This window comes from Carlito syrichta, unplaced genomic scaffold (assembly GCF_000164805.1).
Source record: "Carlito syrichta isolate Samal-C Ts95f unplaced genomic scaffold, Tarsius_syrichta-2.0.1 Scaffold309265, whole genome shotgun sequence".
NCBI lineage: Eukaryota > Metazoa > Chordata > Mammalia > Primates > Tarsiidae > Carlito > Carlito syrichta.
In genome coordinates this window covers 19,968-28,492 of record NW_007253361.1, presented here as the reverse complement: position 1 = coordinate 28,492, position 8,525 = coordinate 19,968, and the positions used below count along the sequence as shown (strand labels likewise).

The following is an 8,525-nucleotide window of genomic DNA, read 5'->3' as shown; positions in this document are numbered from 1 at the left end:
GAAAGTCCTTACATAGTTTTGAGAAGATAATGACTCCCAGATTAACTCAAATTTAAGACTGAAAGAGAAGAGGTTGTGTTGATCACCTTTATCTTCCAAGAAATTTAGACAAATCCATCTCCCAGCCCAAAAAAAGACTTTCTGAAGATGGCTGATCTCCTTTGATTGATGAAGACAATCTCATATACTTTGGAGCCTGTGGTTTGCTTAGGGGACACTAGTAGCATCAATAGGTTGTTAATGATGTATAGAGGTGAACAGTTTATACTATATGTCTTCTTTCTTAGAGGACATGGAGAATGACACGAAACTTCAAAGTCCAAGAATATTGAATGATACAAGGAATTAAAAGACTTGGCTTTTCATATAACTCTTCATTTATCACTCATACTCCATGGTATAAGTGATCTTTTATTTCTCTCTGCAGGTCATCCAAGAAAAAGCCATATGATGGAGTCCATGGAACTATTAAATCAATCTCGAGTGTCAGAATTCATTCTGCTGGGACTGACCAGATCCCAGAATATAGAGTTTCCTCTCTTTGCACTCCTCTCTGTTATCTATGTGGTCACAATTTTGGGTAACCATCTCATTGTAATCACCATATTTTATACCCCTAATTTAAACACCCCCATGTATTTTCTTCTTGGGAATCTCTCTTTTGTAGGTATGACCTTTGCTTCCTTTGCCACCCCTAAGATGATTTTGAACTTGGTAAGGAAGCATAAGACCATTTCTTCTGCTGGATGCTTCACTCAGATCTTCCTTCTTCACTTACTAAGTGGGGTTAAAATGGTACTGTTGATTTCCATGACTTATGATAGATTGTTAATGATGTATATGTTGCCATTTGTAAGTCCCTACACTACATGAACATCACGAACAAGAAGGTGTGTGTTTTGCTTGTAGTGACCTCATGGTTCTTGGGCCTCCTTCACTCAGGACTTCAGATATCCTGTGTTGTGAACTTGCCTTTCTGTGTCCCAATGTGGTGGACAGCATTTTCTGTGATCTCCCTCTGGTTACTCAGCTTGCCTGCATAGACACCTATATTGTACAGGTTGTCATTATCGCCAACAGCGTATGATCTTCATGAGCTGTTTTATTATGTCTCCTATAGTCTGATCCTCATAGTCATTAAGTACCACTCTTCCACTGGGCAGTCCAAAGCTTGCTCAACTTTGACTGCTCACATCACAGTGGTGATTCTCTTCTTTGGTCCGTGTATCTTCATCTATATCTAGCCCTTCAGCAACCACTCTGTGGATAAATTCCTTGCCGTATTTTATACCACCATCACTCCTATTTTGAATCCAATTATCTACACTCTGTGAAACAAAGAAATGAAGACAGCCATGAAAAAAGTCTGGATATCTTTTACAAATTCCAAAAGAGATTGCTAGACTGAAAATAGAACTGCAGAGAAAATGGGGGTTTTTAAAAATATTTTTTAAAGATTTTTTTTAAAATCTAGTGTTGTTAATCCATGAAAATGAAGGCAAAGAAAACACATTAAGATAAATATTCAAGAACATTTTGAATATAGTACCACAAATAAATAGAGAAATGGCTATTGATTTTTAAATGATGTTGACTGAATTATAAAAAATTGTCAATCAAAGACTCACTTGTCCTTAAGAGGAGTTTGATTGATATATATTTTTCAAGGTATTTAAATGGCTTTTCTTTTCTTTTCTTTTTTTGACAGTTAAAGCAAAGAGTAGTTTATTTATCAAAAGAACATTTCAATGAAAAGAGAGGATGGAGTGGGCTCAAGCTGAAGAAGCTCAACAGCCTTTAAATGGTTCTTCTTCTTCTTCTTCTTCCTCCTCCTCCTCCTCCTCCTTCAGGGTCTAACTCTGTCACTTAGGCTGGAGTGCAGTGGCACCATCATAGCATCAACCTCCTGGGCTCAGGGGATCCTTCAGCCTCATTCTCCCAAGAAGTTGGGTCTACAGGTGTGTGCCATCATACCTGGTTAATTTTTTATTATTTTTTTTGCAGAGAAGAAGTCTCATTATGTTGCCTAGGCTGGTTTCAAACACCTGGGCTCAAGCAACCCTCCCACTTCAGCCTCCTAAACTGTGTGAGCCACTGCACCTGACCTGAAATGGCTTCTTATTTTTACTTTTTGAGTGACAGTCTCACTCTGATGCACAGGCTGGAGTGCAGTGGCATGCTCACAGCTACCACAGCCTCCACCTGCTGGGCTCAGGCACTCCTTCCCCCTCAACCTTTCAAGTAGCTGGAATTACAGGCACGGCACCATGTCCAGCTGATTTTTTTTATTATTATGGAGAAGAGGTCTCACCAAGTTGTCCAGGCAGATCTCAACCCCTGGGCTCAGGCAATTTTCTCGCCTCCACCTTCCAAAGTGCAGAGACTACAAGCATAAACTACCGCACCTAGCTAAAATTGTTTTTTGATAAAGTGAATCTTCTGGTCACATCTGTTACATTTTTCTGTGTGACTGATTTGAAAGATTTGGCACTTTTTCATGTTTGTTTCTGTTTTCTCAGGAATATTAAAGTCTAAATCAGCACTCATATCTGGTGCCTCCTAAGAAACCAGTAATTCTGAGTCCATATCCACCTACACCAAAGTAGACTCATTTTTCTTACAACCTCCAAACTGAGAGCTCTTGTAGATGCTTTTAAGGCTGTTGATATGATCAAATCTTACTCTTATCTTCTTGTCCCTAGGTATTCAATTTCAGAGAACTATGTCTCTGACTTCAAAAATATGGTTATTCATCCCAAACAAACAAACACTGGTCCTGGAGTCAAGTTATTTTTCCATGTGATTGTGTGAGCTAGGTATCAGCTCAGTATCATAGAAAGCAAGTTTCTGCCTCAATCTCAGATCCTCTGTAGCTCCACACTTGCCCATACTCCTGCCACTAGTTCCCTAGCTACCTTAAAAGCACCTGAACCTTGCATACTATTTCAGATCAGCAATGGCTCCATTTTTATCTGTGCTTCTGGTCTCAACTCCATGGCTTCCCCAAGGATACTAGTCATTAGACATCCATGCCACCACCACCATGAGCAGTTCCTCAAGCCAGATCCAGTACCAAGAGACAGTCCCTCAGGCATAACATCCCCAATTGGAGAAAAAGAGATCAAGAGGAACTTAGCAGCCCCTGCCACCAAAGACCCCAACAAACATCCCTATCATTGACCACTGAAGATTCTTGCAATCTTCATCTATGCCAACCTCAACTTAGAGTGCTGCATAAACATAATAGCTTTACCCTACCCAGCTAATGCCTCTCACCTTCATATAGAGGAATGCCTTTCCCCGCTGAAACTAGCCTGTAAAGTCTGGAATGGGAGCACTGCTCCAACAGCACAGAAAGTACTTTAAAACATAAGAGGCATAAAACACCAAAGGGACATATCATTATCAAAGGACACAGTAAGTTATCAGTATCTGACTCCAGAGAAGTAAAGATCTATGAACTACCAGGTTAAGAGTACACACTAATTATTTTAAGGAAGCACATCAAATTTCAAAAATATACATAAAAATAATATAACAAATATGGTTAACAATAAACAAAAAAACCAATAAATTTAATGAAGAGATTAAAATTAATTAATAAAAGTAGAAATCTGCTAAAGATAAACAATATGAAAATCCATAAATTGTCACTTCAGAAAGCATAAAATGTGAGGAGGAAGTGTGGAACAAAAGTGTAGACTTTTTGATACAGTCAAAGTTAAGTATTTATTTACTTAAAATAGCCTATTGTAACCTTACGGTGTATTATGTAAGCTTTATGTTAGCTACAAAGCAAAAACCTATAGAACATACACACCGAGGACAAAAAATAAAGATTCAAAGCATACCACTGGAGAAAATCAACTATCAGTAAATGAAGACAACAAGAGGAGAGGAGAGGGAAAAAGGATCTGCAACACAACCAGGAAAAAAAAGTTGATAATACTAAGGACAGTCACTTCTCTGTATCTACGTGTTTCACATCCAGAGATTCAACCAACTACATATCAAAAATATTCAAAAATAAATAAATAAACATTAAAATACAACAATAGAAATAATATGAACTTTAAAAACCAGCATAACAACTATTTATATTACATTAGGTATTATAAGTTATCTAGAAAGATGTATAACACATAGAAGGATATATGTAGGTTATATGCAAATACTACATTATTTTATGTAAGGGACTTGAGTATCTGTAGGTTTTGATATCTTCATGGGGATCCTGGAAAGGATCTTCTGCAGAATTGAGAAAATGACTCCACTCATCTACCAATCACAACCTTACATGTAAATGAATTAAATTATCAAAAAAATAAGAAAGACTGAATGGATTAAAAAATAAAACCCAACTATATGCTGCCTACAAGAGATTTACTTTGCCTGTAAGGATACACATAAACTGAAAGTGAAGAGATAGAAAAGGATATTCCATGCAAATGGAAACCTAAGAAAACAGGGAGAGCTATATTTATAGCAGAAAAAATAAACTTTAAGTCAAAAACTGCAAAAAGGGACAGAAGAGATCATTATATAATGATTAAGAAGCCAATTCATCATGAAATATAAAAATTTTAAACATATATACACTCAACATAAAGGCAATTTTTATTTTTAAAATTTTTAATTAGCACATAATAATTGTGCATATTTATGGGGTACATAGTGATGTTTTGATATACATAATGTATAATGATCGGATTAATGTAATTATTATATCCATCATCTCAAACATGTATTTTTTGTGTGTGTTTTGAACATTTCATATTCTCCTTCTAGCTATTTTTGAACCTATGTAATACATTATCGTTGCTAACAATGATTATCCTACTGGGTATAGAATACTAGAACTTATTTCTCCTATTTTGCTATAGGTTTGCATACTTTGACAAACCTTTCCCTTTCTCACCCTTTCCACTACCCTTCTCAGCCTCCAGTATCCTCTGTTCAACTTTTTAAAGTCTATGAGATCAACTTTTCTTAGCTTCCACATGAGTTAAACATGTAATGTTTAACCTGCTATTCCTGGCTCATTTCACTTAACACTTAACATAATGTCTTCCAGGTCCATCTATGTTGCCATGAATGACAGAATTTTATTCTTTTGATTGCTAAATAATATTTCACAGTTATATACACCACATTTTTTTATATCTGTTTATTTGTTGTAGGATGCCTAGATTGAGTCCATTTATTGACTGTTGTGAATAATGCTGCAACAAACATGAAAATCTTTCAGATCTCAAAAACACATAGAACAAAACAAAAATAAACAAATGGAAGCATATTAAATTTAAAATGTTCTGCATAGCAAAAGAAAAATCAGCACAGTAAAGAGACAATTTGTAGAATGATTAAAATATTTGCAAACTACTCATTCAATGGGGTTAATGTACAGAATATACAAAAACTGAAACATACCAACAGCAGAAATAAGATAATAATCTGATTTAAAAGTAGGCAAATGATCTGAACAGATGTTTTCCTAAAGAAGACTTACAAATGAAAAAAATGCTGAACATCAGTAATTATCAAAGAAATGAAAATCAAAGTTCCAATGAGGTATAATATCTCATTCTAGTTAAGATGTTTACCATAAAAAATAAAAAATGTTAGAGGATTTGCAGAGTAAAGGGAACACATACTATTGGTGAGAAGAACAAATATTTCAAAAAAAGAGATAAACTGGAATACCATTTCAACAATGGACAGACCACAGATCATCCAGACAGAAAGTAAGAAAGCACTGGACTTCAATGACACTTTAGACCAAAAGTACGTAACAAACATATACAAAACATTCCATCCAATATTCATTCTTCTCAAGTTCACACAGAACTTTTTTTTTGTATGAATCATATGTTAAGGCATAAAACAAATCTTATCAAATTTAAGAAGTCTGAGATCACATTAAATATCTTTCCTGACCACAATGATAGGAAACTAGAAATCAATGATAGGATAGATTTTGAATAATTCACAAATGCATGGAATATAAATAGCATTCTCCTGAACAACTAATGAATCAATGAAGAAATTAGAAGAGAAATTTAAAAATATATTGAAACAAATGAAAATCTACACACAATTTTCTAAAACTTAGGGAATATAGCAAAAATAGTTCTAAGAAAGAAATTTATGGCAATAAACATTAACATTAAAAAAAGAAGGAAGATCTCAAATAAACCACCTAATGCAACACTTAAAAGAACTCGAAAAAGAAAGATCAGTTAAGCCTAAAATAGTAGAAGAAAGAAAACTTACAAAGATCAGAGTAGAACTAAAAGAAGTATATATTAGAAAACAATAGAAAATAATTTTTTTTAAAGTTGGCATACCTCTAGCTAGACTAATAAAAAAGTTAAGAAGACTGAAATACATAAAATTATAAGTGAAAGAGAAGACATTGCAACAGATACTACAGAAATGCAAAGAATTATAGGAGATTACTATGAACTAGTATTTGCCAAAAAATGATTAACCTAGAATAAATAATTATATTCCTAGAAAAAATAACTTACCAAGACTGAATCATGAAGAAATAGATAATCTGAATAGACTAATAATATGCAAGAAGACTGAGTCAGTAATAAAATGATGAATTTCTAACTCCATCAAAGAAAAGCTTAGGAACTAATAACTGCTACTAAATTCTACTGAACTTTAAAAAATAATATTAATTTTCCTTAAACACTTCCAAAACTGATAAAAAGAAATATTTCAAAAACTCCTTTTATGAGGCCACAGTACACTGTTATTAAAACTATACAAGGAAAGAAAGAAAGGAAGGAAGGAAGAAAGAAAGAAAGAAAGAAAGAAAGAAAGAAAGGAAGGAAGGAAGAAAGAAAGAAAACTAAAGGTCATTACTACAATGAGTATAGATTCAAACATTTTCAACAAAATACTAGCAAATTGAATTCACCAACACATTAAAAGGATTATTCAACATAATTAAGTGGGTTTTATCCCTAGGGATGCAAGGATGGTTCAACATACCTAAAAATAAGATGCACCACATTGACAGAATAAAGAACAAAAACCATGTAATAATCTTAATAGGTGAAAAAAAAGCATTTAACAACATTCAACAATTTTCATGATATAAACTCTCAACAAATCCAGTGTAGAAGGAATGTAACTTAACACAATAATGACCATATATGACAAGCTGACAAATAACATTATAGTTAATAATACAAAGCTGGAAGCTTTTCCTATAAGACCAAGGAAAAGACAAGGATGTTTGGTCTCACTACTTTTCTTCAACATAGCACTAAAAGTCTTAGCCTGAGCAGTTTAGCAAGAAGAAGAAATTTAAAAGTATATAAATTGTGAAGAAAGTAGTTGTCTATGTTTATAAATAACATAATCTTGTGTTTGAAAAACCCTAAGGGCTCCACCAGAAAACTGTTAGAACTGTTATAACTTATAAACAAATTCAGTAAAGTTGCAGGATACATAATCAACATACAGCAATCAGTGTTTCTACATATTAGCAATAAGCTATCTGTAAACAAAACCAGAAGACATTTCCATTTACAATAGTCCTTTCTCTCTCACTCTCTCTCTCTCTCTGTCTGTCTCTAGATAAATAGATGATAGATAGATAGATAGATAGATAGATAGATAGATAGATAGATAGATATACATATATATACATATTATATACATATGAATAAATGTTACTAAGAAGGTGAAAGGTCTTAAAATTCTAAAACATTGTTGGAAGTACTTGAAGAAAACATAACTAAATGTGAGTAAATGAAAAGATAGTCTGTATTTATGGATTATAAGGATAAATAGTACTAAAATGTTCATACTACTCCAAGAAATTTACAGTTTAAAAGCAATTTTATCAAAATTCCAATGACATTTTTTACCAAAACAGAAAAAAAATTCTAAAATTTGTATGGAACCACAAAAAACTCCCAAAAGCTAAAGAAATCTTTAACAAAAGAAACAAAGTTGGTGACATGACACTACCTGACATCAAAATCTACTACAAAACTGTAGTATTCAAAACACCATGATACTAGCATGAAAAGAGATACAGAGACCAATGAAACAGAATTAAAAGGGTCTAGAAATAAGTATATGCATTTATAGTAATTAACTTTTGGCAAGGTGCCAAGAAAAGCAATGGTGAAAGAACATATTTTTCAATAGAAAACAATAGAAATATTAATAAAAGGATTTAAAAATACATATAATGGTAACACAAATCTAAGGAAAACTTTAGTGATTATTTAATAACATGAAAAGTATGCTTCAGAACAAAGCCCATTACAAGAGATAAAGGAAGTTATATTATATAGAGAATGGGATCTATTAATCATCATATAACATTTTCAATTATGTATGCCCCAATAACAGAGCTTTAAATTTTAAGAAACAAAAACTGATAGAACTACAAGAAAAAAATGCACACATAAATTTTTGGTCAAAGGCATCAATGCCCCTCCCTCTTAATTGATAAACAAATTTAATGTGATTGACATTTGCTGGGCACTTTGAAC

The 8,525-nt window shown here is 33.2% G+C and overlaps 1 pseudogene; it reads left to right on the top strand.

Annotated features, from left to right (window-relative positions):
* Positions 1–372: 372 nt before the first annotated feature.
* Positions 373–1,403, top strand: LOC110596453 (annotated as a pseudogene).
* The last annotated feature ends 7,122 nt before the right edge of the window (positions 1,404–8,525 follow it).